Source organism: Oncorhynchus clarkii, chromosome 2 (genome assembly GCF_045791955.1).
Source record: "Oncorhynchus clarkii lewisi isolate Uvic-CL-2024 chromosome 2, UVic_Ocla_1.0, whole genome shotgun sequence".
Taxonomy (NCBI): domain Eukaryota; kingdom Metazoa; phylum Chordata; class Actinopteri; order Salmoniformes; family Salmonidae; genus Oncorhynchus; species Oncorhynchus clarkii.
Window position 1 is genome coordinate 45,982,038 of NC_092148.1, and position 14,047 is coordinate 45,996,084.

Here is a 14,047-nt window from a genome sequence, read left to right on the forward strand (position 1 = left end):
AGGTGTATATATACTGAGATCATGTGACAGATCATGTGACACTTTGATTGCACACAGGTGGACTTTATTTAACTAATTATGTGACTTCAGAAGGTAATTGGTTGCACCAGATCTTATTTAACTTTAGCTTTATAGCAAAGGGGATGAATACATATGCACTTACCACTTTTCATTTTTTTTATTTTTTTTATTCACTTCACCATTTTGGACTATTTTGTGCATTACATGAAATCCAAATAAAAATCAATTTAAGTTACAGGTTGTTATGCAAACAAAATAGGAAAAACGCCAAGGGGGGTGTATTCTTTTGCAAGCCACTGTAACCAGCCTGAATAGGCCTATAACTCCATTCCTATTCTCTTCAGAGTAGAGAAATTAATCGAAATGGAAATGAGCTATTATCAGGCTGGTTAATGTGATGCATGTCTGTTGAATATGGAAAAATCCACCTGCACTCGGCCCCGCCCTACCTACTCATCCAGTAAGGAGCCGCTACTGCGTTGTGGTCGTGGCATACAGCATACTTTTTATTAAACGGTACGTGCTAAATAGTATGCGACAATGAGTACATAGTATGCAATTTAACTATGTAGTACGTTAGTATGGGTAATCGGACACGGCCACTCACAGAGCACCCCCACCACACACACACACACACACACATAGGCTGTGTGTGTCTGTATTAGGCTAACACTGAATACTACTAGTCTAATAACATAGAAGTAAGCTAAGGTAAGCCCCGAGTTGGGTTACATTGTAATGTTATTTTTGGTGTTGATGAGTTACTCTAGTGATGGAAGGAGAAACTGCAGCAAAGAATTAGCCAGCTGCACAGAAATATACTGTAGATGGGACACATTTTCAATTAACTGGTATTTAGCTATGTTTTTATCGATTGTATGGCTGCAACCACTGAATTTTGATAGTATTAACTTGAAAGAATAAAATCATCCATCACAAAATCCGCCGCTGTCATAATACAGCCAATGCACAGCGATGCCTCTCGCCCGGCTCGTTTCCTCAGCAAACGGCGTCAGCTAGCCAGCTAGCGCTCGTCCACACAGCTAGCAAGCTAGCACTCGTCATGGAAATGGGGGTGGTGAAACGTGAATTTGGACCAATCCTTGACAATCCATACATCAAAGCCTAGCTACAAAGCTTTACTGTGTAACCTGCTATGTTTTTTTTCCATGTCTCTGAAACCATCTGAATGACAGAAGTGAAGGAAAAACATGTTACCCTATACCCTCAAAGAGCAAAAATGAACACACTGATTTCACAGGTTTGACAATGACCCCATCAACAGGGCATGAGTGGTCACTGAATAGTATGAGATGGATGAAAACGATGTAAATAATATGCCAGGTCCATCTCGGTCACCAGATATCAACCCAATTTAACACTAGTGGGAGATTCTGGAGTGGCGCTTGATACACCATTTTCAATCAACAAAACACCAGATGATGGAATTTCTCATTAAAGAATGATGTCGCATCCCTTCAATAGAGTTCCAGACACTTGCAGAATCTATGCCAAGGTGCATTGAAGCTGTTCTGGCAGCTCATTGTGGCCCAACTCCCTATAAAGACACTTTACTTCCGAGTGGTGCAGCGGTCTAAGGCACTGCATCTAAGTTTTAGAGGCATCACTACAGACCCTAATTCGATTCCAGACTGTATCACAACCAACCGTAGTCCCATAGGGCGACGCACAATTGGCCCAGCATCGTCCGGATTGGGGTTTGGCCGGGGTAGGCCGTCATTGTAAATAAGATATGTTCTGACTTGCCTAGTTAAATAAAAAAAAATTAAACATTTACCGTGCATTCAGAAAGTATTCAGACCCCTTGACTTTGTATACATTTTGTCATGTTAAAGCACCATTCTAAAATTTTAAAAAGTGTCATCCATCATTCTTCAATGGAAGAAGTTTGGACCACCAAGACTCTTCCTAAAGCTGGCCGCCTGGCCAAACTGAACAAGAACCCAATGGTCACTCTGATAGAACTCTAGAGTTCCTGTGTTGAGATGGGAGAACCTTCCAAAAGGACAACCATCTCTGCAGCACTTCACCAATCAGGCCTTTGTGGTAGAGTGGCCAAACGGAAGACACTCCTCAGTAAGAAACACATGACAGCCTGCTTGAAGTTTGCGAAAAGGTACCTAAAGACTCTCACACCATGAGAAACAAGATTGTCTGGTCTGATGAAACCAAGACTGAACACTTTGGCCTGAATGCCAAGCGTCACGTCTGGAGGAAACCTGGCACCATCCCCACGGTGAAGCATGGTGGTGGCTGCATCATGCTTTGGGGATGTTTTTCAGTGGCAGGGACTGGGAGACCAGTCAGGATTGAGGGAAAGATGAGTGGAGCAAAGTACAGAGAGATCCGTGATGAAAACCTGCTCCAGAGTTCTCAGGACCTCAGACTGGGGCAAAGGTTCACCTTCCAACAGGACAATGACCCTAAGCACACAGCCAAGACAGCACAGGAGTGACTTCGGGACAAGTCTCTGAATGTCCTTGAGTAGCCCAGACAGAGCTTGGACTTGAACCCGATTGAACATCTCTGAAGAGACATGAAAATAGCTGTGCAGCTACGCTCCCCACCAACCTGACATAGCTTGAGTGCATCTGCAGAGAAACATTTGAGAAACTCCCCGAATACAGGTGTGCCAAGCTTGTAGGATCATACACAAGAAGACTTGAGGCTGTAATCGCGACTAGAGGGGCTTCAACAAAATACTGAGTTAAGGGTCTGAATACTTATCTAAATGTGATATTTCAGTTTTTTATTTTTTTTGCAAAACCTGTTTTTGCTTTGTCATTATGGAGTATTGTGTGTAGATTGATGAGGGAAAAAAACTATTTATACAATTTTAGAATAAGGCTGTAACATAACAAAATTAGGAAAAATTCAAGGGGTCTAAATACATTCTGTATGTTAGTGTTTCCTTCATTTTGGCAGCTGCCTGTATAATATGCTTGAGATGACAACTGCTTCTCTAGCAGTTCGTGGGACAACCTGTCCAAATCAAGCAGAAGATGCACAAAACATTAGGAAAACCTGCTGATTCCAATAACACTAGAACCGCCTGGTCTTTCATCATATAAGTACCCGCGAGAGAACGTTGCCAGGCATCCCCTTTAGCATATGCATCAAATGCATATCAACCTCCAAGGTGTGCAAACATGCTTTATAAAAAAGTGCATAAACTATTGTAAATGATTGCATGAATACATTTTCAAATAAAAAAAATAACAACAATAGTTATTTGTTCAGAAAGAGTTAAGGATATGTTTGTATAATTCTACAAAAAATATTTGTGTAATTTGATCACCTTTATTTGTGATTAAATTAGTAATAGTAATTAATAAAGTCCAGTGACAGCTTCTTTTGACAAAGTAGAAACAAAAAATATAATAATATAACCAGCCAGGTGCGCAGGTAAAATTATTTGCTGTATGCCTAAAAAGCATCAGTGCATGAAATGTTGTAAAGGAATTAATTAATTGCATAAATAAATATTTGTGGAAATATATTAAGATATGTAAACAGTCATTTGTTGATTGTATCAGACACTGTTTTGTGCCCTTATACCCGTGCCTTTACTCAAGAATCTATCGCTTCTTCTTTTTATGCTTCGGGTCCACAGCCAGCACACAGCTTTGATGCTTTGTGTGAGCAAGCCCCACAAACAAATCAGTTGACATTGGGACTTTTTTTTACTGCGTGAGAGCTGTGTTGCTTGGGGAAGAGGGAGAGCAGGACCTGCGCCCTGCTTGGCGGCTGTAGGTTCTTTCTTGGCGTTCATGTGGATTTCTCGAAGCTCACATGCCAGATCAAGTGGGATGCATGTTGCTGAGGATGCAAACACTCTTATTTATTTTACATCTGTACACCGTGAGTGTTGCTGTACAGTTCCTCTGGTATGTTGTTTTGCGCAGGGGTGGCAGCTCCCACCTTTGTTTGTTCACTGTTCAGAGCAGGCTATTCTTCTTTGCTATCAACTTGTCTGCCAGGGAAATTGATGTGAAGAAGTTGTTCATGGTCACATTTCTTTCTTTGCCCATGTAAGGCTCCAGGAGTTTCAAAACCACAACCTCAGACAGTCGCTCACCTGCTGACTTGGTTTAATTTTTCTCCAGATATGGAAAGCCATTGAGCAAGTACATGATTTCGACATTGGCGCCTACCCAAAACTTAACCGAAGTCACATGCGCCATTATCAGTTTCTATCTGGTTTCTAGCGCCCATTCATCCATTGATGACAGAATAACATATTTTAATGTAGGTTTATTATGTTACTAGTCTTTGCTTATAGTAGCCAGAGCAATGCTCCCACACGAGTGGTCTTGTGCGGAATGCATTGACAGCACGGATATGAGCACGGGGTGAGATCTTGGGAGCAATTATTAGGAAATGGAAGACATACAAGACCACTGATAATCTCCCTCGATCTGGGGCTCCACGCAAGATCTCACCCCGTGGGGTCAAAATGATCACAAGAACGGTGAGCAAAAATCCCAGAACCACACGGGGGGACCTAGTGAATGACCGGCAGAGAGCTGGGACCAAAGTACCAAAGCCTACCATCAGTAACACACTACGCCGCCAGGGACTCAAATCCTGCAGTGCCAGACGTGTCCCCCTGCTTAAGCCAGTACATGTCCAGGCTCGTCTGAAGTTTGCTAGAGAGCATTTGGATGATCCAGAAGAAGATTGGGAGAATGTCATATGGTCAGATGAAACCAAAATATAACTTTTTGGTAAAAACTCAACTCGTCGTGTTTGGAGGACAAAGAATGCTGAGTTGCATCCAAAGAACATCATACCTACTGTGAAGCATGGGGGTGGAAACATCATGCTTTGGGGCTGTTTTTCTGCAAAGGGACCAGGACGACTGATCCGTGTAAAGGAAAGAATGAATGGGGCAATGTATCGTGAGATTTTGAGTGAAAATCTCATTCCATCAGCAAGGGCATTGAAGATGAAACGTGGCTGGGTCTTTCAGCATGACAATGATCCCAAACACCCCGCCCGGGCAACGAAGGAGTGGCTTCGTAAGAAGCATTTCAAGGTCCTGGAGTGGCCTAACCAGTCTCCAGATCTCAACCCCATAGAAAATCTTTGGAGGCAGTTGTAAGTCCATGTTGCCCAGCAACAGCCCCAAAACATCACTGCTCTAGAGGAGATCTGCATGGAGGAATGGGCCAAAATACCAGCAACAGTGTGTGAAAACCTTGTGAAGACTTACAGAAAACGTTTGACCTCTGTCATTGCCAACAAAGGGTATATAACAAAGTATTGAGATAAACTTTTGTTATTGACCAAATACTTATTTTCCATCATAATTTGCAAATAAATTCATTAAAAATCCTACAATGTGAATTTCTGGATTTTTTCCCCTCATTTTGTCTGTCATAGTTGAAGTGTACCTATGATGAAAATTACAGGCCTCATCTTTTTAAGTGGGAGAACTTGCACTATTGGTGGCTGACTAAATACTTTTTTGCCCCACTGTATATGCATAGTCACTTTAAACATATCTACATGTACATACTACCTCAATCAGCCTGATGAACCCGTGTCTGTATGTAGCCTCGCTACTTTTATAGCCTCGCTACTGTATATAGCTTGTCTTTTTACTGATTGTTTATTTCTTTACCTTCCTTTTGTTCACCTAATACCTATTTTGCACTATTGGTTAGATTCTTAAGTAAGCATTTCACTAAGGTCTACTACACCTGTTGTATTCAGCACACGTGACAAATAAACTTTGATTTGATTTGATCAATCATCTGGCGAAGTAGCATCTTTTGTTTAGACATCTAGCTAGCTAAACAATGAACCATAATCCAAACCCATACTACACAAGCATTACAATCATAGCTAGCCACCATGCATGAAATGCTGTAGTAACTAAGTTAAATGTTAGCTAGCTAGCTAACATTAATGCAAATAGATTTCTGAGATACAAGTAATATTACTACACAGATGATACACGTAAAGTTAGCGAGCCAGCAAGCTAACATTTGCTAGCTAGCTAACAGCACACTTTAAAACTTGCAATGAAAACAACTTTCTGCCAAAATTAGAAATGTATAATATCTGAAAATGTAGTGGATGAACGCTTCATGGCAGACTAGAACCCCTTTAACTCTGTTTTGTTTGTACAGCTAATTTGGCCCGCATAGTGTCAAGTCACTCCAATTCACACTGACTGTGTGTGCAGAAAGTAGTCCATCGCAACTTTTCCCAACTGATCTTTGTTGATAGCGCCTGCTAAATTCAGGGCACTAATGTTGTTGAGAGCCATAGCAACACTTGCAGTTCTCCATGGCTAATGTTGTATCTTTCAAAAAAGCCACTTTAGCAAGTATTATCTACACATACTAAGCAGCTCACGTTACAGACAGAAGCATTATTACATGGCAGACCAATCTCTCGGCATGTCCAGCCCATCCATTATCTCAGACAGTCATGGCTAGCGGGAAGGTTCCTCACTTTTTTCTGTGGCTAAACCAAATAGGCTTGTCATTTAACAATTGTATTCGTATTTACAGATGGCATGTAAGTTTGTTATTAAGGTACATGAAAGTTCACATCTTCCAGAAGGCATTTCAACCAAGAAGCGCATTTTGATTTTAAAACATTTAATAAATGTAAAATGCCTCTCCTTTGAAGTAGTGACGAGCGACCGACATACGCCTTGCTACTTGAAACGGGCCACAAATGTCTGCATACTTGACCAGGGGAAACACTAGGGTATTGCTTCGGCTCTCATCAAAGAGAGAAGTTTGTTCGGCTCAACTTACATTTGCATGCCTCAAACCTAAATTGTCCGCTACAGTGAAATGGGCTACTCCTATGTGAATTAATGAGGAGGCAGAATGAACCTCATTTCAATCTTTTGTTTGAAAATCAGTTGAATTTGACAAGTTGAAACATAGCCTTTGGATAATTAACAGGTAGCATGCCTTGGTTTGAGAGCAGCACGGGTTAAAGCAGTAAAGGGGAGAACAACTCCATATTAATGCCCATGAGTTTGGAATTAGATGTTCAACTAGCAGGTGTCCAAATACTTGGTCATGTAGTGTAGTTCTGAAACTTGGAAAATGTGAAATCATGTGCCAATATTAAATGAATTATTTGTAGGCATCACTACTAGCTGCTATCAATGTAATTCTTATGTAATAATTTAATTTAATTTAACTTAATTTAACCATTGGAGTCAATATATAATTAACACAACTACTACATTTTCACAAGCCTGTGGGGAAAAGGCATTGGGTTGTTTGTCCAATTAACAATTAACAACATTACATAAATAACTATATTAATTTAATGTTTCACCCTGGAACATGTATTATCTGGAGATGATACCTGCCCCGACCTACTGAACCTCCATGTTTATGCACTAACCAAAACATACCTTTTTCCCCAGGTATGGGCTCTACAACTTTGGCTGTGAAGAAGTTTACAGGCAAGTTTTACTGCAATCAATAGAAGACAGGATTCCATCAGGACTTCGGCTGGGATGATTCAACCGGGCTTCAAAGTAAAATATGTTCCTGTAAAGCTAATGCCTTTCAGTGGCCGAAGGGAGCAAGGAGGGCACTGATTAATGCTACCTTGCTCACACAATCACATAGCCATTGTGAAGGAGAGGTATAAAGCCAAGAGAGGAGTTGAGCGAGAGAGACTAGAGGTGCCCTATGCCTACGTTAATGGACGTGTGAATGAGTAGTGAAGAGGGTGAGAGTGGTAGATAGTGTTAGAAAGAGAGGGGGAATGAGAGAGTGAGAGCAGGGAGAGAGCACAGAGGGGTTCCCTGGTTCCCAAGTGATGCATCATCATTACAACCTAATGACAATCACGGTAATCAACAATTATGAAACATTATGACATACTTATGGGGGCCTTAAAAAGGCATTATGTCAGTATAAAACAAGTAGTGTTAATAAGTCATTTGACTGCCAGTCAATTTCTATGTGACATACAGTTGAAGTCGTAAGTTTACATACACTTAGGCTGGAGTAATTAACACTTGTTTTTCAACCACTCCAACAATTTGTTAACAAACGATAGTTTTGGCAAGTCAGTTAGGACATCTACTTTGTGCATGACACAAGTAATTTTTCCAACAATTGTTTACAGACAGATTATTTCACTTATAATTCATTGTATCACAATACCAGAGGGGCAGAAGTTTACATACACTAACCTGACTGTGCCTTTAAACAGCTTGGAAAATTCCAGAAAATTATGTCATGGCTTTAGAAGCATCTGACAGGCTAATTGACATAATTTGAGTCAATTGGAGATGTACGTGTGTATGTATTTCAAGGCCTACCTTCATACTCAGTGCCTCTTTGCTTGACATCATGGGAAAATCAAAAGAAATCAGCCAAGACCTCAGAGAAAAAAATTGTAGATCTCCACCGGTCTGGTTCATCCTTGGGAGCAATTTCCAAACGCCTGAAGGTACCACGTTCATCTGTAAAAACACCATGGGACCACGCAGCCGTCATACCGCTCAGGAATTAGACGCGTTCTGTCTTCTAGAGATGAATGTACTTTGGTGGAAAAGTGCAAATCAGTCCCAGAACAACAGCAAAGGAGCCTGTGAAGATGCTGGAGGAAATGGATACAAATATATATATATATCCACAGTAAAATGAGTCCTGTATAGACATAACCTGAAAGGTCGCTCAACAAGGGAGAGGCCACTGCTCCAAACCGCCATAAAAAGCCAGACTACGGTTTAGGGGGACAAAGATTGTACTTTTTGAAGAAATGTCCTCTGGTCTGATGAAACAAAAATAGAACTGTTTGGCATAATGACCATCGTTATGTTTGGAGAAAAAGCGGGAGGTTTGCAAGCCGAAAGAACACCAAAACAATCCTTATGCACGGGGTGGCAGCATCATGTTTTGGGGGTGCTTTGCTGCATGAGGGACAGGTGCACTTCACAAAATAGATGGCTTCATGAGGAAGGAAAATTATGTGGATATATTGAAGCAACATCTCAAGACAGTTAAAGCCTGGTCGCAAATGGGTCTTCCAAATGGACAATGACCCCAAGCATACTTCCAAATTTGTGGAAAAATGGCATAAGGACAACGAAGTCAAGCTATTGAAGTCGCCATCACAAAGCCCTGACCTCAATCCCATAGAAAATTTGTGGGCAGAACTGAAAAACTGTGTGCGAGCAAGGAAGCCTACAAACCTGACTCAGTTACATCAGCTCTGTCAGGAGGAATGGGCCAAAAATTCACCCAACTTATTGTGGGAAGCTTGTGGAAGGCTACCCAAAATGTTTGAACCAAGTTAAACAATTTCAAGGCAATGCTACCAAATACTAATTGAGTGTATGTAAACTTCTGACCCACTGGGAATGTGATGAAAGAAATAAAAGCTGAAATAAATCATTCTCTACTATTATTCTGACATTTCACATTCTTAAAATGAAGTGGTTATCCTGACTGACCTAAGAAATGGCATTTTTACTAGGATTAAATGTCAGGAATTGAGAAACTGAGTTTAAATGTATTTGGCTAAGGTGTATGTAATCTTTTGATATCAACTGTATGTTTTTAGAGATGCCTGATTGATCCAGAGACTGAGCCAGAAAGGAGAAATGGTGTATAACCTGTACAAGTGTGGTGTGAAATGGAAATGTGTTTTTTTCTTCATATCCCACTCTCTTTGAGACACCCTCTGAGACTGGGGTCACGGCCAGGGATCAGCCATTATTGACGGCGACCCAAGCACAATTAGGATTAAGTGCCTTGAGTGTAGATCGACAGATACAGTATTTCACCTTGTCGATTTGGGGATTCGAACTAGTGCCCAATGCTTTAACCGCTAGGCTACCTGCCGCCTTGAGGGCCTGCATAACATGTTATAACATGCTTGTAACGGCCTTATTAATGGCTTAGGTCAGCACATTCCAAGTAAGGTGTTATGGAGTCCTCTGACCTATTCTGCAGTGCCAGTCAATTTTACGCTCATGTGGAATGTTTGTGGAGATGCATCCTGCCCACAGATTTATATATGTAAAGCAAGAAGAACAGGATGGAGGGGCCTACCACACTGTTTCAAAAATAGATATTTATTTATATTGATTTGAGTGGAGTCTGCCAAGTCTCGTCTGCATATCTTGCCATCATTGTCTTATGCTGAGAGAACCTATATTCAATCCTGTCCTGTTGTGTATTTAGCATACAAATCAGCAGAAAACTTTCAACTTTATACATCCTGTGATTCCTGCTGCTTATAGCTCCAACAAAAACCCTGTCATGAAAACCGATCAGACATGCTAATTCCACAGGGAAATCCTTTTTATTTCCATGTTAATAGCCGTTAATGTCATTGTCAAGGTTACAGCTGTAGCCTCTCCCAGAGCCATTTTAAAATGCGATGGTAGGAAATGCATATTCTCCCTTCAGTGCACACAGTTATTAGATTCCCAACCAAATGTATGTTTTAATCCCCAATGACAAAAGTCACTAGAGGGAACAGGATTTTATAAGCAACCATATCTGCAGAAAACAGCCAGTCCAGAGAGGGGGAAGAGAGAGTGGACTAATGAGTCCGGTGTTGACAATGTCTAAGGAAGTCTGGTTCTTTCACATATACAGTACTTTTGGAAAGTATTCAGATCCCTTCCCTTTTTCAAAATGTTGTTACGTTACAGCCTTATTCTAAAATTGATTAAATTATTTTTTCACACAGTTAATCTACATAAACTAAGCCAAAAAAGAAACGTCAGCTCACTCAACTGCATTTATTTTCAGCAAAGTTAACATGTGTAAATATTTGTATGAAAATAACAAGATTCAACACCTGAGACATAAACTGAACAAGTTCCACAGACATCTGACTAACAGAAATGGAATAATGTGTCCCTGAACAAAGGGGGGTCAAAGTCAAAAGTAACAGTCAGTATCTGGTGTGGCCACCAGCTGCATTAAGTACTGCAGTACATCTCTTCCTCATGGACTGCACCAGATTTGCCAGTTCTTGCTGTGAGATGTTACCCCACTCTTCCACCAAGGCACCTGCAAGTTCCCAGACATTTGTTGGGGGAATGGCCCTAGCCCTCACCCTCCGATCCAACAGGTCCCAGACGTGCTCAATGGGATTGAGATCCGGGCTCTTCGCTGGCCATGGCAGAACACTGACATTCCTGTCTTGCAGGAAATCACGCACAGAACGAGCAGTTAGGCTGGTGCTATTGTCATGCTGGAGGGTCATGTCAGGATGAGCCTCCAGGAAGGGTACCACATGAGGGAGGAGGAGGTCTTCCCTGTAACACATGGCATTGAGATTGCCTGCGAATTTTACGAATTATCTTTGAAAGACAGGAACCTGAAGAAGGGACGTTTCTTTTTTTGCTGAGTTTACAATACAACACAATGACAAAGTGAAAACTGTTTTTTATACATTTTTAAAAAATCTATAAAAAATAAAATACCTTTTGCTATGAGTTATGAAGTTGAGCTCAAGTGCTTCCTGTTTCCATTGATCACCCTTGAGATCTTCCTACAACTTGATTGGAGTCCACCGGTGGTAAATTCAATTGATTAGACATGATTTGGAAAGGCACACATCAATCTACATTTGAAGTCGGAAGTTTACATACACCTTAGCAAACACATTTAAATTCAGTTTTTTACAATTCCTGACATTTAATCCTCGTAAAAATTCCCTGTCTTCGGTCAGTTAGGATCACCACTTCATTTTAAGAATGTGAAATGTCAGAATAATAGTAGAGAATGATTTCTTTCAGCTTTTAGTTATTTCATCACATTCCCAGTGGGTCAGAAGTTTACATACACTCAATTAGGATTTGGGTGCATTGCCTTAAAATTGTTTAACATGGGCAAACGTTTCGGGTAGCCTTCCACAAGCTTCATACAATAAGTTGGGTGACTTTTGGCCCATTCCTCCTGACAGGGTTGGTGTAACCGAGTCAGGTTGTAGGCCTCCTTGCTTGCACACGCTTGTTCAGTTCGGCCCAACTGTTACGGTTTTCTTCCGTCGAAGGAGAGGAGGACCAAAAAGCAGCGTGGTTATTTAGATTAATCTTTAATAAAGATTATGACAAATAATACAAAAACACTAAACGTAACGTGAAAACAGCCTTATCTGGTACAAACAAACACTGAGACAGGAACAATCACCCACGAAACACTCAAAGAATATGGCTGCCTAAATATGGTTCCCAATCAGAGACAATGATAAACACCTGCCTCTGATTGAGAACCACTCCAGACAGCCATAGACTATTATAGGCAACCCCACTATACCACAATCCCAATACCTACAAAAACCCTAAGACAAAACACACCACATAATAAACCCATGTCACACCCTGGCCTGACCAAAATATTAAGAAAACACAAAATACTAAGACCAGGGCGTGACACCAACACATTTTCTGTAGGTTTGAGGTCAGGGCTTTGTGATGGCGACTTCAATAGCTTGACTTCGTTGTCCTTTAGCCATCTTGCCACAACTTTGGAAGTTTGCTTGGGGTCATTGTCCATTTGGAAGACCCATTTGCGACCTAGATTTAACTTCCTGACTGATGTCTTGAGATGTTGCTTCAATATATCCACAAAATTTTCCAACCTCATGATGCCTTCTATTTTGTGAAGCGCACCTGTCCCTCCTGCAGCAAAGCACCCCCACAACATGATGCTGCCACCCATGTGCTTCGCGGTTGGGATGTTGTTCTTTGGCTTGCAAGCCTCCTCTTTCTTCCTCCAAACATAACGATGGTCATTATGGCTAAACAGTTCTATTTTTGTTTCATCAGACCAGAGGACCTTTCTCCAAAAAAAGTATGATCTTTGTCCCCATGTGCAGTTGCAAACTGTAGTCTGCCATTTTGTATGGCGGATTTGGCGCAGTGGCTTCTTCCTTGCTGAGCAACCTTTCAGGTTATGTCAATATAGGACTTGTTTTACTGTGGATATAGATTATTTGTACCTGTTTCCTCCAGCATCTTCACAAGGCCCTTTGCTGTTGTTCTGGGATTGATTTGCACTTTTAGCACCAAAGTACGTTCATCTCTAGGAGACAGAACGTGTCTCCTTCCTGTATGATGGCTGCATGGTCCCATTTTGTTTATACTTGCGTACTTTTGTTTTTACAGATGAACATGGTACTTTCAGTTGTTTGGAAATTGCTCCCAAGGATGAACCAGACTTGTGGAGGTCTACAATTTTTTTCTCTGAGGTCTTGGCTGATTTCTTTTGATTTCCCATGATGTCAAGCAAAGAGGCACTGAGTTTGGCCTTGAAATACAGCCACAGGAACACTTCCAATTGACTCAAATGACATCAGTTAGCGTATCAGTAGCTTCAAACAGCCATGACATAATTTTCTAGAATTCTCCAAGCTGTTTAAAGGCACATAGTGTATGCAAACTTCTGCCCAACTGGAATTGGGATACCGTGAATTATAAATGAAATAATCTGTCTGTAAGCAATTATTGGAAGAGTTACTTGTGTCATGCACGAAGTAGATGTCCTAACCGACTTGCCAAAACTATAGTTTGTTAACAAGAAATTTGTGGAGTGGTTGAAAAATGACTTTTAATGACTCCAACATAAGTGTATGTAAACTTCCGACTTCAACTGTGTTTAAGGTCCAACAGTTGACACTGCATGTCAGAGTAAAACATTCTCATGTCTGATGAAACCAAAATGGAACTATTTGGCCTGAATTCCAAGCGTCACGTCTGGACGTGAATCCTGGCACCATCCCTATGGTGAAGCATGGTGGTGCCAGCATAATGCTGTGGGCATGTTTTTCAGCGGCAGCAACGGGGAGGCTAGTCAGGGTTGAGGAAAGATGAATGGAGCAGAGAGATCCTTGATGAAAACCTGCTCCAGAGTTCTCTGCCCCAGTCTGAGGTCCTAAGGTTCACTTTCCAAGAGGACAATGACTCAAAGCACACAGCCAAGACAATGCAGGATTGGCTTCAGGACAGTCTCTGAATGTCCTTGATTGGCTCAGCCAGAGACCGCAC